This window comes from Anomaloglossus baeobatrachus, chromosome 1 (genome assembly GCF_048569485.1).
Source record: "Anomaloglossus baeobatrachus isolate aAnoBae1 chromosome 1, aAnoBae1.hap1, whole genome shotgun sequence".
Lineage (NCBI taxonomy): Eukaryota > Metazoa > Chordata > Amphibia > Anura > Aromobatidae > Anomaloglossus > Anomaloglossus baeobatrachus.
In genome coordinates, this window is record NC_134353.1 from 25,538,089 (window position 1) to 25,564,375 (window position 26,287).

Consider the following 26,287-nt stretch of genomic DNA (forward strand, 5'->3'; position numbering starts at 1 on the left):
AACGAGTAACGTGGCCAAGTTGTAGTCTAAAGTATGACCGAATCTGAATGAAAAAAAGGGATTTGTATGCGGCGCGCACATCCCAGTTCTGTCGTGTTTGTGACCCTCCCGACTGCTGGTAATTCTATTCTGATAACAAAAGAGCAAAACTAAAACAGAAGAAAATAAAACTTTCACCACACGATGATGATTGCCTTTGACACAAGACTTTATTTAAACATCATTGACAAAAAAATGATTAAGACGAAAGAAAACAAAAAGTCAACATAAGAATTGGGGGCCTCTGCTTGACGCACGCAGTGCTTTACTGCTCGTCCTCTTCAGTATTTTTGATTTTTCTCTGCACTGGAGATCAGGCGTGCAACCAACAGAAGGATTTTCTGTATCTCGAAGTAGACGGCCTTACAGGTGCAAGGCGAGAATTTGCCGTTTTTCTCGAAATCCCGTAGTGAGGGCAAGTACTTTGCTGCTTTGTTTTGCAGAAGTTTCTTTCTACTTGCTTGTAGGCAGGGAGTCAGGTGATCTGCCGTCATTTGCAAACGTTCCATCGCATTTCTATATTCTTGGTGATCGGACCACAAGGGACTTTCTGGGTTGTCCAACAAGGCCTGTATCCATCTCAGAACTTCATGTATCACAACTCCAATGTGGTCGTAGCTCATCTCTGAGACCTCACTGAAAAATATCCTCATCTCTTCATTCTCGGGTTGTTCTTTGACGCACACGGCATCTGTAGAGCAGTTGACAGTCGAGGTGGCCTTCACCAAAGCACTGTGCAGCTGCTTAAGCTCCTCCAGAGGAGGTAATTTGCAGCCATAGTCATGGTATGAACTGGCCACCATCACAACAAACAGGAAAATGTGAAGGCATTTGGTCAACATGTCTTAAATAGCAGCAGTCACAGCGTGCAACCCTCTGGCTTATCCCGCTATGGAGATAACTCTTTTCCGATGCTCTTTCTTGATTTACTCTTATCTATTGGTCAACCCTTTAATAGGGCAAAAACATTTAGAACAAGGTTGCAGTACTGAAGAGTGGCGAGGTTGAACCGGGGACGGCGTCAGTGATCAATTTTCTCTTTTCACCAAACCTGGATCACACATTTACCTGTATCTGCAACCCCTTGTAACGCTGCTTAAAAGTTTACAATGCGATGTCGGGAAGTACGAACGGGTTTTACACAACTTCACACTCTTTATATACTCCAGGACCGAGCCATGTTAATATTCCTAATTTGTGAATCTCCTTCACCCAAACCCTCCAAAAAAAACACAAAAAACGCCACAAAAGTCTTAAAAAAAGTAAGAGAAACATCTACAGAGGCCTTCAGGGAACCCTCTTACTTATCAATGTACAGCTCAACCTTTCGTCAAAAGTGCTTCTTTTTTTTAGATTCACTCTTCTTTCCTTTTGCTCACCCTCCTTTAATAGGGGCATAAAAACTTTTAGAACAAGGTTGTAGAACAGAAAGGTGACGATGTTGAAGCGGCGATGGTCTCAGCGATCCTTTTCCCCTTTCCATTGACTTGGATCTCTCGTTCAGCTAAAATCTGCAACCGCTTCATACTGTTTCTAATTTACAGCACGGTGTAGGGCAGCGCGGACGTCGTACACACCGCCTCACAAGCTGTAAAACACTCCAAGACAGAGCCATTGTAATATTCCTGATTTGTGAATCTGGCCAAACGAGAAGACATAACTTTCCAAGTCACCTTGATTCGGCTGCCGCCTGTCCGCAATGCCCTCTTTGCACACTCACTCTCATTTGGGTTTGGGTAAAGCATGTCCAACGCAGAGAATGAACGTGGCGGTGACCGACAGTCAAACGAGACCAATGTATGAAATTACACCAGAACACGACTGTGCACATGACTGCTTGGGAGTCCGGAGGACCGCAAACCTACCTGAGTGTCATTGTGACCAAACTCAAGAGACACTTGAGAGCGACTGTCAGCAGTCACTTTCCAAACCCCACTAAAAGAAAAAATATATAAATGCCACCAAACAAAAGGAATCCATTTAACTCAACCACTGATGGAGAAAAAATAAAGATGAATAAAAGAAGAAAAATAAAATATCTCAAGAGGAGTACTCGGCCTTCCAAGTGAGATAACTACCTAGACTACAAGCAGGAAGCCTAAGAAAGAGAAGATGAAGAAGGACAAAGCGAAAAGATAAGAGCTCTGCAGTGTCAGCTATAGCAGGTTGGAAATACCGGCTGTAAAACTCCCTCTTGTGGCAGTCACTTCAAGACCTAGAAAACCTAGGAGCTGGGTGTCTGCCCCGAGCGAGCTGTTGTGCTGTAAACACACACAGTAGTATAGAGTCCATAGCTTCCATCAGAGCTGAAAAGTGACAGGTGGCCCGGCCTCCTCCCCGCCCTCCCCACAGCTTCACAGCCAAGCAGCCTCTGACACAGACTTCCTGAGCAGCGATCTGTGCAGGAGATAGCACCTGAGGAGAGTCAGTCGCCGGCCACGGCAGGTGACAGAAATGTGTTTCATCTGGGGAACTTATGGAAAGGCAAAAATTCAGCAGAGAGCAGTCAGCAGACACAGACTGAAGGCTGGAAACACATTTCTCTATCGGCTGGAGGTTACAACAAGTAGTGAAGTGAAAGCCATGTATAAAAGAGAAAAACGGGACGACCGAACTCAAGACAGGAGTAAAGCGGCACAAGCGAGACTGCAGGAGCCCTTTTATTTCAGCATGTAACAGAGAAGCTCGGCACCAGTCGACAGGAGTCTAGTCAACGTCCATCGTACGACACGCGGGGCTTCACGAGAACACGCTGTTACATTTTTGGAGTGGAACCCCAGAAAAAAACTTTGTAAACCGCTTTGAACTTGAAAGAGACAGAGTCTTCCTCTGGTAACAGGGGCGCACACTTTTTCCATTCTGTCTCCCGGCTACCCACCTCAAAAGGTCAAGGCAAAAATGTAGTTGATGACTTTAGCAACATCAAAAGATCTTTGGGACCATAAACGAGTAACGTGGCCAAGTTGTAGTCTAAAGTATAACCGAATCTGAATGAAAAAAAGGGATTTGTATGCGGCGCGCACATCCCAGTTCTGTCGTGTTTGTGACCCTCCCGACTGCTGGTAATTCTATTCTGATAACAAAAGAGCAAAACTAAAACAGAAGAAAATAAAACTTTCACCACACGATGATGATTGCCTTTGACACAAGACTTTATTTAAACATCATTGACAAAAAAATGATTAAGACGAAAGAAAACAAAAAGTCAACATAAGAATTGGGGGCCTCTGCTTGACGCACGCAGTGCTTTACTGCTCGTCCTCTTCAGTATTTTTGATTTTTCTCTGCACTGGAGATCAGGCGTGCAACCAACAGAAGGATTTTCTGTATCTCGAAGTAGACGGCCTTACAGGTGCAAGGCGAGAATTTGCCGTTTTTCTCGAAATCCCGTAGTGAGGGCAAGTACTTTGCTGCTTTGTTTTGCAGAAGTTTCTTTCTACTTGCCTGTAGGCAGGGAGTCAGGTGATCTGCCATCATTTGCAAACGTTCCATCGCATTTCTATATTCTTGGTGATCGGACCACAAGGGACTTTCTGGGTTGTCCAACAAGGCCTGTATCCATCTCAGAACTTCATGTATCACAACTCCAATGTGGTCGTAGCTCATCTCTGAGACCTCACTGAAAAATATCCTCATCTCTTCATTCTCGGGTTGTTCTTTGACGCACACGGCATCTGTAGAGCAGTTGACAGTCGAGGTGGCCTTCACCAAAGCACTGTGCAGCTGCTTAAGCTCCTCCAGAGGAGGTAATTTGCAGCCATAGTCATGGTATGAACTGGCCACCATCACAACAAACAGGAAAATGTGAAGGCATTTGGTCAACATGTCTTAAATAGCAGCAGTCACAGCGTGCAACCCTCTGGCTTATCCCGCTATGGAGATAACTCTTTTCCGATGCTCTTTCTTGATTTACTCTTATCTATTGGTCAACCCTTTAATAGGGCAAAAACATTTAGAACAAGGTTGCAGTACTGAAGAGTGGCGAGGTTGAACCGGGGACGGCGTCAGTGATCAATTTTCTCTTTTCACCAAACCTGGATCACACATTTACCTGTATCTGCAACCCCTTGTAACGCTGCTTAAAAGTTTACAATGCGATGTCGGGAAGTACGAACGTATTTTACACAACTTCACACTCTTTATATACTCCAGGACCGAGCCATGTTAATATTCCTAATTTGTGAATCTCCTCCACCCAAACCCCCCAAAGAAACACAAAAAACGCCACAAAAGTCTTAAAAAAGTAAGAGAAACATCTACAGAGGCCTTCAGGGAACCCTCTTACTTATCCATGTACAGCTCAATCTTTCGTCAAAAGTGCTTCTTTTTTTTAGATTCACTCTTCTTTCCTTTTGCTCACCCTCCTTTAATAGGGGCATAAAAACTTTTAGAACAAGGTTGTAGAACAGAAAGGTGACGATGTTGAAGCGGCGATGGTCTCAGCGATCCTTTTCCCCTTTCCATTGACTTGGATCTCTCGTTCAGCTAAAATCTGCAACCGCTTCATACTGTTTCTAATTTACAGCACGGTGTAGGGCAGCGCGGACGTCGTACACACCGCCTCACATGCTGTAAAACTCTCCAAGACAGAGCCATTGTAATATTCCTGATTTGTGAATCTGGCCAAACGAGAAGACATAACTTTCCAAGTCACCTTGATTCGGCTGCCGCCTGTCCGCAATGCCCTCTTTGCACACTCACTCTCATTTGGGTTTGGGTAAAGCATGTCCAACGCAGAGAATGAACGTGGCGGTGACCGACAGTCAAACGAGACCAATGTATGAAATTACACCAGAACACGACTGTGCACATGACTGCTTGGGAGTCCGGAGGACCGCAAACCTGCCTGAGTGTCATTGTGACCAAACTCAAGAGACACTTGAGAGCGACTGTCAGCAGTCACTTTCCAAACCCCACTAAAGGAAAAAATATATAAATGCCACCAAACAAAAGGAATCCATTTAACTCAACCACTGATGGGGAAAAAATAAAGATGAATAAAAGAAGAAAAATAAAATATCTCAAGAGGAGTACTCGGCCTTCCAAGTGAGATAACTACCTAGACTACAAGCAGGAAGCCTAAGAAGGAGACAATGAAGAAGGACAAAGCGAAAAGATAAGAGCTCTGCAGTGTCAGCTATAGCAGGTTGGAAATACTGGCTGTAAAACTCCCTCTTGTGGCAGTCACTTCAAGACCTAGAAAACCTAGGAGCTGGGTGTCTGCCCCGAGCGAGCTGTTGTGCTGTAAACACACACAGTAGTATAGAGTCCATAGCTTCCATCAGAGCTGAAAAGTGACAGGTGGCCCGGCCTCCTCCCCGCCCTCCCCACAGCTTCAGAGCCAAGCAGCCTCTGACACAGACTTCCTGAGCAGCGATCTGTGCAGGAGATAGCACCTGAGGAGAGTCAGTCGCCGGCCACGGCAGGTGACAGAAATGTGTTTCATCTGGGGAACTTATGGAAAGGCAAAAATTCAGCAGAGAGCAGTCAGCAGACACAGACTGAAGGCTGGAAACACATTTCTCTATCGGCTGGAGGTTACAACAAGTAGTGAAGTGAAAGCCATGTATAAAAGAGAAAAACGGGACGACCGAACTCAAGACAGGAGTAAAGCGGCACAAGCGAGACTCCAGGAGCCCTTTTATTTCAGCATGTAACAGAGAAGCTCGGCACCAGTCGACAGGAGTCTAGTCAACGTCCAACGTACGACACGAGGGGCTTTACGAGAACACGCTGTTACATTTTTGGACTGGAACCCCAGAAAAAAACTTTGTAAACCGCTTTGAACTTGAAAGAGACAGAGTCTTCCTCTGGTAACAGGGGCGCACACTTTTTCCATTCTGTCTCCCGGCTACCCACCTCAAAAGGTCAGGGCAAAAATGTAGTTGATGACTTTAGCAACATCAAAAGATCTTTGGGACCATAAACGAGTAACGTGGCCAAGTTGTAGTCTAAAGTATGACCGAATCTGAATGAAAAAAAGGGATTTGTATGCGGCGCGCACATCCCAGTTCTGTCGTGTTTGTGACCCTCCCGACTGCTGGTAATTCTATTCTGATAACAAAAGAGCAAAACTAAAACAGAAGAAAATAAAACTTTCACCACACGATGATGATTGCCTTTGACACAAGACTTTATTTAAACATCATTGACAAAAAAATGATTAAGACGAAAGAAAACAAAAAGTCAACATAAGAATTGGGGGCCTCTGCTTGACGCACGCAGTGCTTTACTGCTCGTCCTCTTCAGTATTTTTGATTTTTCTCTGCACTGGAGATCAGGCGTGCAACCAACAGAAGGATTTTCTGTATCTCGAAGTAGACGGCCTTACAGGTGCAAGGCGAGAATTTGCCGTTTTTCTCGAAATCCCGTAGTGAGGGCAAGTACTTTGCTGCTTTGTTTTGCAGAAGTTTCTTTCTACTTGCTTGTAGGCAGGGAGTCAGGTGATCTGCCATCATTTGCAAACGTTCCATCGCATTTCTATTTTCTTGGTGATCGGACCACAAGGGACTTTCTGGGTTGTCCAACAAGGCCTGTATCCATCTCAGAACTTCATGTATCACAACTCCAATGTGGTCGTAGCTCATCTCTGAGACCTCACTGAAAAATATCCTCATCTCTTCATTCTCGGGTTGTTCTTTGACGCACACGGCATCTGTAGAGCAGTTGACAGTCGAGGTGGCCTTCACCAAAGCACTGTGCAGCTGCTTAAGCTCCTCCAGAGGAGGAAATTTGCAGCCATAGTCATGGTATGAACTGGCCACCATCACAACAAACAGGAAAATGTGAAGGCATTTGGTCAACATGTCTTAAATAGCAGCAGTCACAGCGTGCAACCCTCTGGCTTATCCCGCTATGGAGATAACTCTTTTCCGATGCTCTTTCTTGATTTACTCTTATCTATTGGTCAACCCTTTAATAGGGCAAAAACATTTAGAACAAGGTTGCAGTACTGAAGAGTGGCGAGGTTGAACCGGGGACGGCGTCAGTGATCAATTTTCTCTTTTCACCAAACCTGGATCACACATTTACCTGTATCTGCAACCCCTTGTAACGCTGCTTAAAAGTTTACAATGCGATGTCGGGAAGTACGAACGGGTTTTACACAACTTCACACTCTTTATATACTCCAGGACCGAGCCATGTTAATATTCCTAATTTGTGAATCTCCTTCACCCAAACCCCCCAAAAAAACACAAAAAACGCCACAAAAGTCTTAAAAAAAGTAAGAGAAACATCTACAGAGGCCTTCAGGGAACCCTCTTACTTATCCATGTACAGCTCAACCTTTCGTCAAAAGTGCTTCTTTTTTTTAGATTCACTCTTCTTTCCTTTTGCTCACCCTCCTTTAATAGGGGCATAAAAACTTTTAGAACAAGGTTGTAGAACAGAAAGGTGACGATGTTGAAGCGGCGATCGTCTCAGCGATCCTTTTCCCCTTTCCATTGACTTGGATCTCTCGTTCAGCTAAAATCTGCAACCGCTTCATACTGTTTCTAATTTACAGCACGGTGTAGGGCAGCGCGGACGTCGTACACACCGCCTCACATGCTGTAAAACTCTCCAAGACAGAGCCATTGTAATATTCCTGATTTGTGAATCTGGCCAAACGAGAAGACATAACTTTCCAAGTCACCTTGATTCGGCTGCCGCCTGTCCGCAATGCCCTCTTTGCACACTCACTCTCATTTGGGTTTGGGTAAAGCATGTCCAACGCAGAGAATGAACGTGGCGGTGACCGACAGTCAAACGAGACCAATGTATGAAATTACACCAGAACACGACTGTGCACATGACTGCTTGGGAGTCCGGAGGACCGCAAACCTGCCTGAGTGTCATTGTGACCAAACTCAAGAGACACTTGAGAGCGACTGTCAGCAGTCACTTTCCAAACCCCACTAAAAGAAAAAATATATAAATGCCACCAAACAAAAGGAATCCATTTAACTCAACCACTGATGGAGAAAAAATAAAGATGAATAAAAGAAGAAAAATAAAATTTCTCAAGAGGAGTACTCGGCCTTCCAAGTGAGATAACTACCTAGACTACAAGCAGGAAGCCTAAGAAAGAGAAGATGAAGAAGGACAAAGCGAAAAGATAAGAGCTCTGCAGTGTCAGCTATAGCAGGTTGGAAATACCGGCTGTAAAACTCCCTCTTGTGGCAGTCACTTCAAGACCTAGAAAACCTAGGAGCTGGGTGTCTGCCCCGAGCGAGCTGTTGTGCTGTAAACACACACAGTAGTATAGAGTCCATAGCTTCCATCAGAGCTGAAAGTGACAGGTGGCCCGGCCTCCTCCCCGCCCTCCCCACAGCTTCACAGCCAAGCAGCCTCTGACACAGACTTCCTGAGCAGCGATCTGTGCAGGAGATAGCACCTGAGGAGAGTCAGTCGCCGGCCACGGCAGGTGACAGAAATGTGTTTCATCTGGGGAACTTATGGAAAGGCAAAAATTCAGCAGAGAGCAGTCAGCAGACACAGACTGAAGGCTGGAAACACATTTCTCTATCGGCTGGAGGTTACAACAAGTAGTGAAGTGAAAGCCATGTATAAAAGAGAAAAACGGGACGACCGAACTCAAGACAGGAGTAAAGCGGCACAAGCGAGACTCCAGGAGCCCTTTTATTTCAGCATGTTACAGAGAAGCTCGGCACCAGTCGACAGGAGTCTAGTCAACGTCCATCGTACGACACGCGGGGCTTCACGAGAACACGCTGTTACATTTTTGGACTGGAACCCCAGAAAAAAACTTTGTAAACCGCTTTGAACTTGAAAGAGACAGAGTCTTCCTCTGGTAACAGGGGCGCACACTTTTTCCATTCTGTCTCCCGGCTAACCACCTCAAAAGGTCAGGGCAAAAATGTAGTTGATGACTTTAGCAACATCAAAAGATCTTTGGGACCATAAACGAGTAACGTGGCCAAGTTGTAGTCTAAAGTATGACCGAATCTGAATGAAAAAAAGGGATTTGTATGCGGCGCGCACATCCCAGTTCTGTCGTGTTTGTGACCCTCCCGACTGCTGGTAATTCTATTCTGATAACAAAAGAGCAAAACTAAAACAGAAGAAAATAAAACTTTCACCACACGATGATGATTGCCTTTGACACAAGACTTTATTTAAACATCATTGACAAAAAAATGATTAAGACGAAAGAAAACAAAAAGTCAACATAAGAATTGGGGGCCTCTGCTTGACGCACGCAGTGCTTTACTGCTCGTCCTCTTCAGTATTTTTTATTTTTTCTCTGCACTGGAGATCAGGCGTGCAACCAACAGAAGGATTTTCTGTATCTCGAAGTAGACGGCCTTACAGGTGCAAGGCGAGAATTTGCCGTTTTTCTCGAAATCCCGTAGTGAGGGCAAGTACTTTGCTGCTTTGTTTTGCAGAAGTTTCTTTCTACTTGCTTGTAGGCAGGGAGTCAGGTGATCTGCCATCATTTGCAAACGTTCCATCGCATTTCTATATTCTTGGTGATCGGACCACAAGGGACTTTCTGGGTTGTCCAACAAGGCCTGTATCCATCTCAGAACTTCATGTATCACAACTCCAATGTGGTCGTAGCTCATCTCTGAGACCTCACTGAAAAATATCCTCATCTCTTCATTCTCGGGTTGTTCTTTGACGCACACGGCATCTGTAGAGCAGTTGACAGTCGAGGTGGCCTTCACCAAAGCACTGTGCAGCTGCTTAAGCTCCTCCAGAGGAGGAAATTTGCAGCCATAGTCATGGTATGAACTGGCCACCATCACAACAAACAGGAAAATGTGAAGGCATTTGGTCAACATGTCTTAAATAGCAGCAGTCACAGCGTGCAACCCTCTGGCTTATCCCGCTATGGAGATAACTCTTTTCCGATGCTCTTTCTTGATTTACTCTTATCTATTGGTCAACCCTTTAATAGGGCAAAAACATTTAGAACAAGGTTGCAGTACTGAAGAGTGGCGAGGTTGAACCGGGGACGGCGTCAGTGATCAATTTTCTCTTTTCACCAAACCTGGATCACACATTTACCTGTATCTGCAACCCCTTGTAACGCTGCTTAAAAGTTTACAATGCGATGTCGGGAAGTACGAACGGGTTTTACACAACTTCACACTCTTTATATACTCCAGGACCGAGCCATGTTAATATTCCTAATTTGTGAATCTCCTTCACCCAAACCCCCCAAAAAAACACAAAAAACGCCACAAAAGTCTTAAAAAAAGTAAGAGAAACATCTACAGAGGCCTTCAGGGAACTCTCTTACTTATCCATGTACAGCTCAACCTTTCGTCAAAAGTGCTTCCTTTTTTTTAGATTCACTCTTCTTTCCTTTTGCTCACCCTCCTTTAATAGGGGCATAAAAACTTTTAGAACAAGGTTGTAGAACAGAAAGGTGACGATGTTGAAGCGGCGATGGTCTCAGCGATCCTTTTCCCCTTTCCATTGACTTGGATCTCTCGTTCAGCTAAAATCTGCAACCGCTTCATACTGTTTCTAATTTACAGCACGGTGTAGGGCAGCGCGGACGTCGTACACACCGCCTCACATGCTGTAAAACTCTCCAAGACAGAGCCATTGTAATATTCCTGATTTGTGAATCTGGCCAAACGAGAAGACATAACTTTCCAAGTCACCTTGATTCGGCTGTCGCCTGTCCGCAATGCCCTCTTTGCACACTCACTCTCATTTGGGTTTGGGTAAAGCATGTCCAACGCAGAGAATGAACGTGGCGGTGACCGACAGTCAAACGAGACCAATGTATGAAATTACACCAGAACACGACTGTGCACATGACTGCTTGGGAGTCCGGAGGACCGCAAACCTGCCTGAGTGTCATTGTGACCAAACTCAAGAGACACTTGAGAGCGAATGTCAGCAGTCACTTTCCAAACCCCACTAAAAGAAAAAATATATAAATGCCACCAAACAAAAGGAATCCATTTAACTCAACCACTGATGGGGAAAAAATAAAGATGAATAAAAGAAGAAAAATAAAATATCTCAAGAGGAGTGTCACAAACCACCGGGGGGGTCACTCAGAAATCCCCCGCGCTGGCTACCAGTACGTCACAATCGGGGGGTAACAAGTGGGGGTCACCCCTCCTTTATACCTCCCGACCGACAGACAGAGCACGTGACGCGCTCTCTAGCGCCCCTCTTATAGTCAGGCCAATTATGGAATTGCCCGACAATAAGCAAGGAGGCCGCTATACTACTTATGCCGATTATTGAAGGGTCCCCGGTGAGAGTAAGGTATATATTCCCCCGACCTCCGCGGGCGGAATATATAAAATCTCCCCGAATCTCACTGGCCTCCCCACAATAATCCTTGGCACAATTCGCTGCCACCAACCGATTTACGGTAACTATTAGCCGAACACACAGACGTGGGATTCAAGATCGAGATAACAGAACAGCCCAAGATTAATTATATAATTTAATCACCTAAAGCACACTAGAAACTACAATATATACAATAGGGAATCTACAGAATATACAGTTATGTCAGAGTACAGTTACAATCAAAGCATGGGTTACAAACAGGCATACACAGTTCCAGCAGTTACCTTGTTGTGTCTGGCCACAGGGGGGCGCTGTACCCAGGTTTCTAGGATCCTTCCCACAGATGTTTCCTACACGTGCCCCCAGCGAAAAGAACACTGGAAAATGGCCGAAGTAGGGTTATCAACCTGGGCAAATCCAGGTCCCCTCCTACCTTAGTGACCTCACGGGGAAGCACTGCCACTCCCCCTGCATGGATCAGAATTATCCAGAAAAGGGGATTTTGGCCATAACTTTGCCTGGGAGCGTCGTAGACGGACGTCAACGCTCTCATTGTGACAGTTATGAATTTAGCTACAGAACGAGGGGACTCATGACCTGTCTGCCAGTTCCCCATTGGCTGATATCACGCCTGGGGCATTTCCCAATGTCCTGCTCCCATAAAAAGGGTGTGCTAGCATCGTCTGCATGCGGAGACACCATTTTTATGGTTGCCATATTTATCGGAAATATGGCTTGCGAGATATGAACCATTTTTTACTGGAGTCGTTCTGTCTGGCTATTTCCATAGCCTTGCTAATGAGATACAACTCTTGTTACAGGGTGACGGCAGGGAGTCATCCTGTGTCCATTGTTCCCACACCACCTAATTTCCATATCACAGGACATGGCCATGGAGGTGTAAGTGGAACACTGAGAACAAGAAGGGAGGGGGCACTGCCAGGGAGTGATGAGGGATTATGACTGGAGTCATAATTCATCTTCATATCCCGGGATTTGCCTCACACCTCCCCCCTTTTGAGGGCGCTAGGGGGCAGCACACTCCGGTGTTCCCCCGTGCGCCCGTCCGCGACCTCTCCTTGTCGGGACAGCCCGTCTGCGTTACCGTGGTCACGGCCCCTTTTGTGGCGAATGGTGAAGTTGTATTGCTGGAGCGCAAGGCTCCATCGCAACAATCGCCCATTCGTCCCAGAGACGGTGTGCAACCAGCTGAGGGGATTGTGGTCCGTCTCCACGATGAAGTGGCGCCCGTATAGATAGGGTTGCAGACGCTGCAGGGCCCACACTATGGCCAGGCACTCCTTCTCCATCGTGGAATAGGCAACTTCCCTTGGTAACAGCTTCCTGCTCAGGTACAAGACTGGGTGCTCTTGGCTCGCAGAGTCCACCTGGCTGAGCACCGCACCGAGGCCGAAGTCACTGGCGTCGGTCTGTACTACAAACGTCCGCGTGAAGTCGGCTGCCTGTAGCACGGGCGGGCTGGACAGGGCGTCCTTTAGGGCCCGGAAGGCTGTCTCGCAGTCCATTGTCCAATCGACTGCAGAGGGCAGCTTCTTCTTGGTGAGGTCCGTCAAGGGCTTTGCCAGGCTACTATAGCGTGGAACAAACCTCCTATAGTACCCGGCGGTCCCTAAGAAGGACATCACCTGCTTCTTGGTCCTGGGGGTGGGCCAGGATGCGATGGCTTCCACTTTCTCAGGCTCGGGCTTCAGTGTTCTCCCACCTACTCGGTGACCGAGGTACTGGACCTCGCTCATGGCCAGCTGACACTTTCCCGGCTTGATGGTCAAACCTGCCCGGTGGATCCGCCTGAGCACCTGTGCTAGATGCTCTAGGTGGTCCTCCCAGGTGGGACTGAAGACGGCAATGTCATCCAGGTACGCGGCCGCGTACCCTTCAAGTCCCTTGAGCAGGGTGTTGACCATCCGCTGGAAAGTGGCAGGGGCATTCCTCATCCCGAATGGCATCACCGTGGACTCGTACAGTCCAAATGGGGTAATAAAGGCAGAGCGTTCCCTGGCCTTGCGAGTCAGGGGGATCTGCCAATATCCCCGGCTCAGATCCATGATGGTCAGGTACTGAGCCCCGGCCAACTGATCGAGCAGGTCATCGATGCGTGGCATTGGGTACGCATCGGCGACCGTGACCGCATTGAGCCCCCTGTAGTCCACGCAGAACCGCGTGGTTCGGTCCTTCTTAGGGACGAGGACTACAGGCGAGGCCCAAGCGCTGTTGGATGCCTGGATCACCCCCAGCTTCAGCATCTCGTCAATCTCCTGGCGCATGTGTTGCTGCACCTCCAGGGAGACCCGATATGCTGAACGCCGGATCGGGGGATGATCCCCAGTGTCCACGTGATGGACAGCCAAGTCAGTCCTTCCGGGCTGGTTGGTAAACAACCCCCGGAAGGGGTGTAGGGTGGCCCACAGCTGGGACCGTTGGTCCTCCAAGAGCTGGTGGCCAACCTCCACATCCTCAATGGATCCGCCTGCCCTAACCTGGGCTAGCATATCCAAGAGGGTTTCCGCTTCTCCCTCCTCGGGCAGGTTGCACACGGGGAGCGCACATGCCTCCCGCTCATGATGTGCCTTCATCATGTTCACATGGAAGGGCTTCCGCCTTCCACGGGCAGGGTCCAGGGTGACCAGGTACGTCACAGGGTTGAGCTGCTGGTACACGAGGTATGGGCCTTCCCAGGCTGCCTGAAGCTTGTCCTGTGGTACGGGGACCAGTACCCACACCTCTTGACCCACTTGGTAGGTCCTCTCACAAGCGTTCTGGTCGTACCAACGCTTCTGATCGGCCTGGGCTTGAGCCATATTGTCGTGTACCAGTTGCGTCAAGGCCTGCATTTTGTCCCGGAAGCGCATGACATACTCGATAACCGACACTCCAGGGGCGGCCAAATCCCCTTCCCAAGCCTCTTTCACCAGAGCCAGGGGGCCCCGCACACGTCGCCCGTACAGGAGCTCAAACGGTGAGAATCCTGTTGAGGCCTGTGGAACCTCCCGGTAAGCAAATAACAGGTGTGGGAGATACCGCTCCCAGTCACGCCCATGGGAGTCGACCAACATCTTAAGCATCTGCTTTAAGGTGCCATTGAACCGCTCGCACAGGCCATTAGTCTGTGGATGGTACGGGCTGGCCACCAGATGTCGCACCTGGACTTGCTTACAGAGGGCCTCCATCAGCTGGGACATGAATTGGGTCCCCCGGTCAGTGAGCATTTCCTGGGGAAAACCCACTCGGGAGAAAATCTCCAGCAATGCGGTGGCCACCTTGTCAGCCCGAATGGACGACAAGGCCACTGCTTCTGGGTACCGGGTGGCATAGTCCACTACCGTCAGTATGAAGCGTTTCCCGGAGCTGCTGGGGATGGCCAGCGGGCCGACCAGATCCACAGCCACCCTCCTGAAAGGCTCATCGATGATTGGCAGAGATACCAGTGGGGCTTTGGGGCGTGGCCCCGCCTTCCCCACTCTCTGACAGGTTTCACACGAACGGCAGTAGGCAGCCACATCGGCCCCCATTTTTGGCCAGTAGAAATGCTGGTTTAACCTGGCCTTGGTCTTAGCGATCCCTAGGTGTCCGGCCATCGGAATCTCATGTGCGATCCGCAACAACTCCGTCCGGAACGGATAGGGTACCACCAACTGTCGGTCCCTGGGCCACGCCTCCGGTGAACCCTGCTGGACCGTGGCCCGGTACAGCCGTCCTTGGTCCCAGACCACTCGCTCCGGGTCCGAGTCCGAGGGAGGCTGTGCCGCCTGCTCCTTTAGAGCTTTCAGGCTGTCGTCAGCTTCTAACGCTGCCTGAAACTCCTGACTAGATGTGGCCAGAATCGACGAGACTGTCACATCTTCAGTCAGTACCCCGGGACCTGTGTCCTGGCCTCCACCTGACTCGGCTGCCACTTGGTCAGAAGGGGAAGAGCTATCGGACCTCCGGGAGGCCCCTTGGCTTCCAGCACTCCCACTGCAGGTGACAGCGGCCACAGCCGCTGCGACCGTGGGTCGTGCCTGCTCCTCCTCCGTTCCTGACCAAGTCGCCGGTTCAGGCAGACCTACCTGGCTTCCTGACACCCCGGTTGTGGGGGAACCATGCACCGAGATCTTACCTGGGAGCACTTCCGCTCCTGGACTGGCCCCAATCTCACCTGCCTGTTCCCCTCCTGCAGCAACAGAACCCCGCTGTGAAATCTCTGGGGACCCCACATTTGCTGTGGTAGCCCCCACCCCACACACTGGTCCTCCCCCTGCAGCACCCTGCTCTCTGCTTATCCCTGCAGAGGGCAACAGATCCCAGCTCACAGGCTGATTACTTGTAGAGGCATTGTCACACCTTTCTCTGACCCCCTCCCCTGTCACAGCTGCAGCTGTGTGTGTGTCTATGGTGTCTGTGCAAGCAGAAATATCAGAGTTCACTCCCCCCTCTCTCACATCATTCATAGATAACACATTAACATTGTCAGGAGTCATGTCCGTACTGGCTGAAGGTTCAGCCCTTGGTGGGGGCCCAAACTGGGAGGTTATCTGCCCCAAATCTGTCCCAAGTAGCACGTTTGCGGGGATCCGATCAGTTACCCCCACCTCCCTCACCCCTCGCCCTGCGCCCCAGTCCACATAAATGTCAGCAACAGGCAGCGCCGGGTCAATGCCTCCAATCCCGGAGACAGCGAGGGTTTTTCCAGGGATCAAGTCTTGGGGGGACACCATCTCAGGCCGCACCAGAGTCACCTCCGAGGCGCTGTCTCGCAGTCCTATGGTCACAGACCGGCCGACGGTGACAGGTTGGAAGCTGTCCAGGGACCTACCACCACCCCCACCCACACAATACACTTTGGGCGGCCCTTGGGACGGGGACGGAGCCGGGGCCTTGGGACGCTGAGGGCACATGGCCTTGAAGTGTCCAGGTAGGTTGCACTGGTGGCACCGTCTTGGTTCTGCCACGGGCCTGGAGAGGGGAGTTGAGGGGGGCACCCCCTGCAGTCTAGGGGCAGGTGGGGCAGTCGCAGAGTTCATCTTACCCCCTCTCCAGGTGCTGCTGGTGGCTGCTCTCCTGGCTTCAGGAGCCCGATTGTTGGTGTAGTCATCGGCCAGGGCAGCTGTAGCCGTGGACCCCTTTGGCTTCTGGTCTCGGATGAACTGGCGGAGATCCTCAGGGCAGTTCCACAAGAGTTGCTCCGTGATGACCAAGTCCAGGATCTCTGGCCCGGTGGAAAGCTGCAGGCCTTGGGTCCAGTGGTCGGCCGCTCGGGCAAGTGCCCGCCGGTGGTCAGCCCAGGAGTCCTTTGGTCCCTTCTGCAGGGTCCGGAACTTCTTGCGGTAGGACTCCGGAGTGAGGTTGTACTGTTGGATCAGGGCCCGCTTGATGGTGTCGTAGCCCTGATCTGCCTCAGCAGGCAAGTCCCCAAGGATTTCCAGGGCCTTACCCCTTAAACGGGGGGTCAGGTATTTGGCCCACTGGTCCTTGTTCAGATGGTGCTGCAAGCAAGTCCGTTCAAAAGCAGTCAAGAAAGAGTCCAAGTCTCCATCCTTCTCCAGCACTGGGAAGTCCTCAACACGGACCTTTGGAAGTTTGGTGTCTTGAAGGTCACGTGCGGCTGATGAGGGCCGGAGCTGAGCTAGCTGCAGCTGGTAGTCACGCTCTGCCTGGCGCTCTTCACGCGCTGCCTGCCGCTCCGCAGCCTCAGCCTCACGCGCTGCTTGCCGCTCTGCCTGCCGCTCCGCAGCCTCAGCCTCACACGCTGCCCTGCGCTCTGCCAGGAGTGCCTGGTAGCCCTCCCGGTCTCCAGCCTGGAGTAGGGCCATAGCCATTTGAAGAAGGCTATCCGAGCCTCCCAGGCTCGGTGGAATGGCACGTGGTGATCTGCGGCCCGCTGCGGAGCCTGGTGATTCACTGTCCATTGCAGAGCGGAGGGCTGGCATCTGGCTCGTTGAGGACCCTTGGGTGAGCTGCTCCTCATCTTGTCCATAATTGCCAGCTTGTGCGCTGTCCTCTGCAGAACGGTTTTCTGGCGTCGAGCTCCTGGAGGACTCGTGGGCAACCTCCTCATCGTCTCTGGCCTGAGCATCGGCCATTCCTTTGGCTTTGCTCCTGGTGCTATCAGCCATTGTTGCAGACTTTGGTCACTGACACAGAACTGACACCTGATGCCTCCACACACCTTACAGTATCTGCACTCTGACACTCTAGTGTTGAGCTGGTCTGAAGACCCCAGCAGCCACAGCTGCTGCAGGCAGTCTTTAGTGTCTGGGAGTATGGGTCTCACACTCACACACACTATTATCTCGATCCCACCGCTTGCCACCAATATGTCACAAACCACCGGGGGGGTCACTCAGAAATCCCCCGCGCTGGCTACCAGTACGTCACAATCGGGGGGTAACAAGTGGGGGTCACCCCTCCTTTATACCTCCCGACCGACAGACAGAGCACGTGACGCGCTCTCTAGCGCCCCTCTTATAGTCAGGCCAATTATGGAATTGCCCGACAATAAGCAAGGAGGCCGCTATACTACTTATGCCGATTATTGAAGGGTCCCCGGTGAGAGTAAGGTATATATTCCCCCGACCTCCGCGGGCGGAATATATAAAATCTCCCCGAATCTCACTGGCCTCCCCACAATAATCCTTGGCACAATTCGCTGCCACCAACCGATTTACGGTAACTATTAGCCGAACACACAGACGTGGGATTCAAGATCGAGATAACAGAACAGCCCAAGATTAATTATATAATTTAATCACCTAAAGCACACTAGAAACTACAATATATACAATAGGGAATCTACAGAATATACAGTTATGTCAGAGTACAGTTACAATCAAAGCATGGGTTACAAACAGGCATACACAGTTCCAGCAGTTACCTTGTTGTGTCTGGCCACAGGGGGGCGCTGTACCCAGGTTTCTAGGATCCTTCCCACAGATGTTTCCTACACGTGCCCCCAGCGAAAAGAACACTGGAAAATGGCCGAAGTAGGGTTATCAACCTGGGCAAATCCAGGTCCCCTCCTACCTTAGTGACCTCACGGGGAAGCACTGCCACTCCCCCTGCATGGATCAGAATTATCCAGAAAAGGGGATTTTGGCCATAACTTTGCCTGGGAGCGTCGTAGACGGACGTCAACGCTCTCATTGTGACAGTTATGAATTTAGCTACAGAACGAGGGGACTCATGACCTGTCTGCCAGTTCCCCATTGGCTGATATCACGCCTGGGGCATTTCCCAATCTCCTGCTCCCATAAAAAGGGTGTGCTAGCATCGTCTGCATGCGGAGACACCATTTTTATGGTTGCCATATTTATCGGAAATATGGCTTGCGAGATATGAACCATTTTTTACTGGAGTCGTTCTGTCTGGCTATTTCCATAGCCTTGCTAATGAGATACAACTCTTGTTACAGGGTGACGGCAGGGAGTCATCCTGTGTCCATTGTTCCCACACCACCTAATTTCCATATCACAGGACATGGCCATGGAGGTGTAAGTGGAACACTGAGAACAAGAAGGGAGGGGGCACTGCCAGGGAGTGATGAGGGATTATGACTGGAGTCATAATTCATCTTCATATCCCGGGATTTGCCTCACAAGGAGTACTCGGCCTTCCAAGTGAGATAACTATCTAGACTACAAGCAGGAAGCCTAAGAAAGAGAAGATGAAGAAGGACAAAGCGAAAAGATAAGAGCTCTGCAGTGTCAGCTATAGCAGGTTGGAAATACCGGCTGTAAAACTCCCTCTTGTGGCAGTCACTTCAAGACCTAGAAAACCTAGGAGCTGGGTGTCTGCCCCGAGCGAGCTGTTGTGCTGTAAACACACACAGTAGTATAGAGTCCATAGCTTCCATCACAGCTGAAAAGTGACAGGTGGCCCGGCCTCCTCCCCGCCCTCCCCACAGCTTCACAGCCAAGCAGCCTCTGACACAGACTTCCTGAGCAGCGATCTGTGCAGGAGATAGCACCTGAGGAGAGTCAGTCGCCGGCCACGGCAGGTGACAGAAATGTGTTTCATCTGGGGAACTTATGGAAAGGCAAAAATTCAGCAGAGAGCAGTCAGCAGACACAGACTGAAGGCTGGAAACACATTTCTCTATCGGCTGGAGGTTACAACAAGTAGTGAAGTGAAATCCATGTATAAAAGAGAAAAACGGGACGACCGAACTCAAGACAGGAGTAAAGCGGCACAAGCGAGACTGTAGGAGCCCTTTTATTTCAGCATGTAACAGAGAAGCTCGGCACCAGTCGACAGGAGTCTAGTCAACGTCCAACGTACGACACGAGGGGCTTTACGAGAACACGCTGTTACATTTTTGGAGTGGAACCCCAGAAAAAAACTTTGTAAACCGCTTTGAACTTGAAAGAGACAGAGTCTTCCTCTGGTAACAGGGGCGCACACTTTTTCCATTCTGTCTCCCGGCTACCCACCTCAAAAGGTCAGGGCAAAAATGTAGTTGATGACTTTAGCAACATCAAAAGATCTTTGGGACCATAAACGAGTAACGTGGCCAAGTTGTAGTCTAAAGTATGACCGAATCTGAATGAAAAAAAGGGATTTGTATGCGGCGCGCACATCCCAGTTCTGTCGTGTTTGTGACCCTCCCGACTGCTGGTAATTCTATTCTGATAACAAAAGAGCAAAACTAAAACAGAAGAAAATAAAACTTTCACCACACGATGATGATTGCCTTTGACACAAGACTTTATTTAAACATCATTGACAAAAAAATGATTAAGACGAAAGAAAACAAAAAGTCAACATAAGAATTGGGGGCCTCTGCTTGACGCACGCAGTGCTTTACTGCTCGTCCTCTTCAGTATTTTTGATTTTTCTCTGCACTGGAGATCAGGCGTGCAACCAACAGAAGGATTTTCTGTATCTCGAAGTAGACGGCCTTACAGGTGCAAGGCGAGAATTTGCCGTTTTTCTCGAAATCCCGTAGTGAGGGCAAGTACTTTGCTGCTTTGTTTTGCAGAAGTTTCTTTCTACTTGCTTGTAGGCAGGGAGTCAGGTGATCTGCCATCATTTGCAAACGTTCCATCGCATTTCTATATTCTTGGTGATCGGACCACAAGGGACTTTCTGGGTTGTCCAACAAGGCCTGTATCCATCTCAGAACTTCATGTATCACAACTCCAATGTGGTCGTAGCTCATCTCTGAGACCTCACTGAAAAATATCCTCATCTCTTCATTCTCGGGTTGTTCTTTGACGCACACGGCATCTGTAGAGCAGTTGACAGTCGAGGTGGCCTTCACCAAAGCACTGTGCAGCTGCTTAAGCTCCTCCAGAGGAGGTAATTTGCAGCCATAGTCATTGTATGAACTGGCCACCATCACAACAAACAGGAAAATGTGAAGGCATTTGGTCAACATGTCTTAAATAGCAGCAGTCACAGCGTGCAACCCTCTGGCTTATCCCGCTATGGAGATAACTCTTATCCGATGCTCTTTCTTGATTTACTCTTATCTATTGGTCAACCCTTTAATAGGGCAAAAACATTTAGAACAAGGTTGCAGTACTGAAGAGTGGCGAGGTTGAACCGGGGACGGCGTCAGTGATCAATTTTCTCTTTTCACCAAACCTGGATCACACATTTACCTGTATCTGCAATCCCTTGTAACGCTGCTTAAAAGTTTACAATGCGATGTCGGGAAGTGCGAACGTGTTTTACACAACTTCACACTCTTTATATACTCCAGTGCCGAGCCATGTTAATATTCCTAATTTGTGAATCTCCTCCACCCAAACCCCCCAAAAAAACACAAAAAACCCCACAAAAGACCCAAAAAAAGTTAGAGAAACATCTACAGAGGCCTTCAGGGAACCCTCTTACTTATCCATGTACAGCTCAACCTTTTGTCAAAAGTGCTTCTTTTTTTTAGATTCACTCTTCTTTCCTTTTGCTCACCCTCCTTTAATAGGGGCATAAAAACTTTTAGAACAAGGTTGTAGAACAGAAAGGTGACGATGTTGAAGCGGCGATGGTCTCAGCGATCCTTTTACCCTTTCCATTGACTTGGATCTCTCGTTCAGCTAAAATCTGCAACCGCTTCATACTGTTTCTAATTTACAGCACGGTGTAGGGCAGCGCGGACGTCGTACGCACCGCCTCACAAGCTGTAAAACACTCCAAAACAGAGCCATTTTAATATTCCTGATTTGTGAATCTGGCCAAACGACAAGACATAACTTTCCAAGTCACCTTGATTCGGCTGTCGCCTGTCCGCAATGCCCTCTTTGCACACTCACTCTCATTTGGGTTTGGGTAAAGTATGTCCAACGCAAAGAATTAATGTGGCTGTGGCCGACAGTCAAACGAGACCAATGTATGAAATTACACCTGAACACGACTGTGCACATGACTGCTTGGGAGTCCGGAGGACCGCAAACCTGCCTGAGTGTCATTGTGACCAAACTCAAGAGACACTTGAGAGCGACTGTCAGCAGTCACTTTCCAAACCCCACTAAAAGAAAAAATATATAAATGCCACCAAACAAAAGGAATCCATCTAACTCAACCACTGATGGAGAAAAAATAAAGATGACTAAAAGAAGAAAAATAAAATATCTCAAGAGGAGTACTCGGCCTTCCAAGTGAAATAACTACCTAGACTACAAGCAGGAAGCCTAAGAAAGAGAAGATGAAGAAGGACAAAGCGAAAAGATAAGAGCTCTGCAGTGTCCGCTATAGCAGGTTGGAAATACCGGCTGTAAAACTCCCTCTTGTGGCAGTCACTTCAAAACCTAGAAAACCTAGGAGCTGGGTGTCTGCCCCGAGCGAGCTGTTGTGCTGTAAACACACACAGTAGTATAGAGTCCATAGCTTCCATCAGAGCTGAAAAGTGACAGGTGGCCCGGCCTCCTCCCCGCCCTCCCCACAGCTTCACAGCCAAGCAGCTTCTGAAACAGAGTTCCTGAGCAGCGATCTGTGCAGGAGATAGCACCTGAGGAGAGTCAGTCGCCGGCCACGGCAGGTGACAGAAATGTGTTTCATCTGGGGAACTTATGGAAAGGCAAAAATTCAGCAGAGAGCAGTCAGCAGACACAGACTGAAGGCTGGAAACACATTTCTCTATCGGCTGGAGGTTACAACAAGTAGTGAAGTGAAATCCATGTACAAAAGAGAAAAACGGGACGACCGAACTCAAGACAGGAGTAAAGCGGCACAAGCGAGACTGCAGGAGCCCTTTTATTTCAGCATGTAACAGAGAAGCTCGGCACCAGTCGACAGGAGTCTAGTCAACGTCCATCGTACGACACGCGGGGCTTCACGAGAACACGCTGTTACATTTTTGGACTGGAACCCCAGAAAAAATCTTTGTAAACCGCTTTGAACTTGAAAGAGGCAGAGTCTTCCTCTGGTAACAGGGGCGCACACTTTTTCCATTCTGTCTCCCGGCTACCCACCTCAAAAGGTCAGGGCAAAAATGTAATTGATGACTTTAGCAACATCAAAAGAGCTTTGGGACCATAAACGAGTAACGTGGCCAAGTTGTAGTCTAAAGTATGACCGAATCTGAATGAAAAAAAGGGATTTGTATGCGGCGCGCACATCCCAGTTCTGTCGTGTTTGTGACCCTCCCGACTGCTGGTAATTCTATTCTGATAACAAAAGAGCAAAACTAAAACAGAAGAAAATAAAACTTTCACCACACGATGATGATTGCCTTTGACACAAGACTTTATTTAAACATCATAGACAAAAAAATGATTAAGACGAAAGAAAACAAAAAGTCAACATAAGAATTGGGGGCCTCTGCTTGACGCACGCAGTGCTTTACTGCTCGTCCTCTTCAGTATTTTTGATTTTTCTCTGCACTGGAGATCAGGCGTGCAACCAACAGAAGGATTTTCTGTATCTCGAAGTAGACGGCCTTACAGGTGCAAGGCGAGAATTTGCCGTTTTTCTCGAAATCCCGTAGTGAGGGCAAGTACTTTGCTGCTTTGTTTTGCAGAAGTTTCTTTCTACTTGCTTGTAGGCAGGGAGTCAGGTGATCTGCCATCATTTGCAAACGTTCCATCGCATTTCTATATTCTTGGTGATCGGACCACAAGGGACTTTCTGAGTTGTCCAGCAAGGCCTGTATCCATCTCAGAACTTCATGTATCACAACTCCAATGTGGTTGTAGCTCATCTCTGAGACCTCACTGAAAAACATCCTCATCTCTTCATTCTCGGGTTGTTCTTTGACGCACACGGCATCTGTAGAGCAGTTGACAGTCGAGGTGGCCTTCACCAATTCACTGTGCAGCTGCTTAAGCTCCTCCAGAGGAGGTAATTTGCAGCCATAGTCATGGTATGAACTGGCCACCATCACAACAAACAAGAAAATGTGAAGGCATTTGGTCAACATGTCTTAAATAGCAGCAGTCACAGCGTGCAACCCTCTGGCTTATCCCGCTATGGAGATAACTCTTATCCGATGCTCTTTCTTGATTTACTCTTATCTATTGGTCAACCCTTTAATAGGGCAAAAACATTTAGAACAAGGTTGCAGTACTGAAGAGTGGCGAGGTTGAACCGGGGACGGCGTCAGTGATCAATTTTCTCTTTTCACCAAACCTGGATCACACATTTACCTGTATCTGCAACCCCTTGTAACGCTGCTTAAAAGTTTACAATGCGATGTCGGGAAGTGCGAACGTGTTTTACACAACTTCACACTCTTTATATACTCCAGGACCGAGCCATGTTAATATTCCTAATTTGTGAATCTCCTCCACCCAAACCCCCCAAAAAAACACAAAAAACCCCACAAAAGACCCAAAAAAAGTTAGAGAAACATCTACAGAGGCCTTCAGGGAACCCTCTTACTTATCCATGTACAGCTCAACCTTTCGTCAAAAGTGCTTCTTTTTTTTAGATTCACTCTTCTTTCCTTTTGCTCACCCTCCTTTAATAGTGGCATAAAAACTTTTAGAACAAGGTTGTAGAACAGAAAGGTGACGATGTTGAAGCGGCGATGGTCTCAGCGATCCTTTTACCCTTTCCATTGACTTGGATCTCTCGTTCAGCTAAAATCTGCAACCGCTTCATACTGTTTCTAATTTACAGCACGGTGTAGGGCAGCGCGGACGTCGTACGCACCGCCTCACAAGCTGTAAAACACTCCAAAACAGAGCCATTTTAATATTCCTGATTTGTGAATCTGGCCAAACGACAAGACATAACTTTCCAAGTCACCTTGATTCGGCTGTCGCCTGTCCGCAATGCCCTCTTTGCACACTCACTCTCATTTGGGTTTCGGCAAAGCATGTCCAACGCAAAGAATTAATGTGGCTGTGGCCGACAGTCAAACGAGACCAATGTATGAAATTACACCTGAACATGACTGTGCACATGACTGCTTGGGAGTCCGGAGGACCGCAAACCTGCCTGAGTGTCATTGTGACCAAACTCAAGAGACACTTGAGAGCGACTGTCAGCAGTCACTTTCCAAACCCCACTAAAAGAAAAAATATATAAATGCCACCAAACAAAAGGAATCCATCTAACTCAACCACTGATGGAGAAAAAATAAAGATGAATAAAAGAAGAAAAATAAAATATCTCAAGAGGAGTACTCGGCCTTCCAAGTGAGATAACTGCCTAGACTACAAGCAGGAAGCCTAAGAAAGAGAAGATGAAGAAGGACAAAGCGAAAAGATAAGAGCTCTGCAGTGTCAGCTATAGCAGGTTGGAAATACCGGCTGTAAAACTCCCTCTTGTGGCAGTCACTTCAAAACCTAGAAAACCTAGGAGCTGGGTGTCTGCCCCGAGCGAGCTGTTGTGCTGTAAACACACACAGTAGTATAGAGTCCATAGCTTCCATCAGAGCTGAAAAGTGACAGGTGGCCCGGCCTCCTCCCCGCCCTCCCCACAGCTTCACAGCCAAGCAGCCTCTGACACAGACTTCCTGAGCAGCGATCTGTGCAGGAGATAGCACCCGAGAAGAGTCAGTCGCCGGCCACGGCAGGTGACAGAAATGTGTTTCATCTGGGGAACTTATGGAAAGGCAAAAATTCAGCAGAGAGCAGTCAGCAGACACAGACTGAAGGCTGGAAACACATTTCTCTATCGGCTGGAGGTTACAACAAGTAGTGAAGTGAAATCCATGTACAAAAGAGAAAAACGGGACGACCGAACTCAAGACAGGAGTAAAGCGGCACAAGCGAGACTGCAGGAGCCCTTTTATTTCAGCATGTAACAGAGAAGCTCGGCACCAGTCGACAGGAGTCTAGTCAACGTCCATCGTACGACACGCGGGGCTTCACGAGAACACGCTGTTACATTTTTGGACTGGAACCCCAGAAAAAAACTTTGTAAACCGCTTTGAACTTGAAAGAGACAGAGTCTTCCTCTGGTAACAGGGGCGCAAACTTTTTCCATTCTGTCTCCCGGCTACCCACCTCAAAAGGTCAGGGCAAAAATGTAGTTGATGACTTTAGCAACATCAAAAGATCTTTGGGACCATAAACGAGTAACGTGGCCAAGTTGTAGTCTAAAGTATGACCGAATCTGAATGAAAAAAAGGGATTTGTATGCGGCGCGCACATCCCAGTTCTGTCGTGTTTGTGACCCTCCCGACTGCTGGTAATTCTATTCTGATAACAAAAGAGCAAAACTAAAACAGAAGAAAATAAAACTTTCACCACACGATGATGATTGCCTTTGACACAAGACTTTATTTAAACATCATTGACAAAAAAATGATTAAGACGAAAGAAAACAAAAAGTCAACATAAGAATCGGGGGCCTCTGCTTGACGCACGCAGTGCTTTACTGCTCGTCCTCTTCAGTATTTTTGATTTTTCTCTGCACTGGAGATCAGGCGTGCAACCAACAGAAGGATTTTCTGTATCTCGAAGTAGACGGCCTTACAGGTGCAAGGCGAGAATTTGCCGTTTTTCTCGAAATCCCGTAGTGAGGGCAAGTACTTTGCTGCTTTGTTTTGCAGAAGTTTCTTTCTACTTGCTTGTAGGCAGGGAGTCAGGTGATC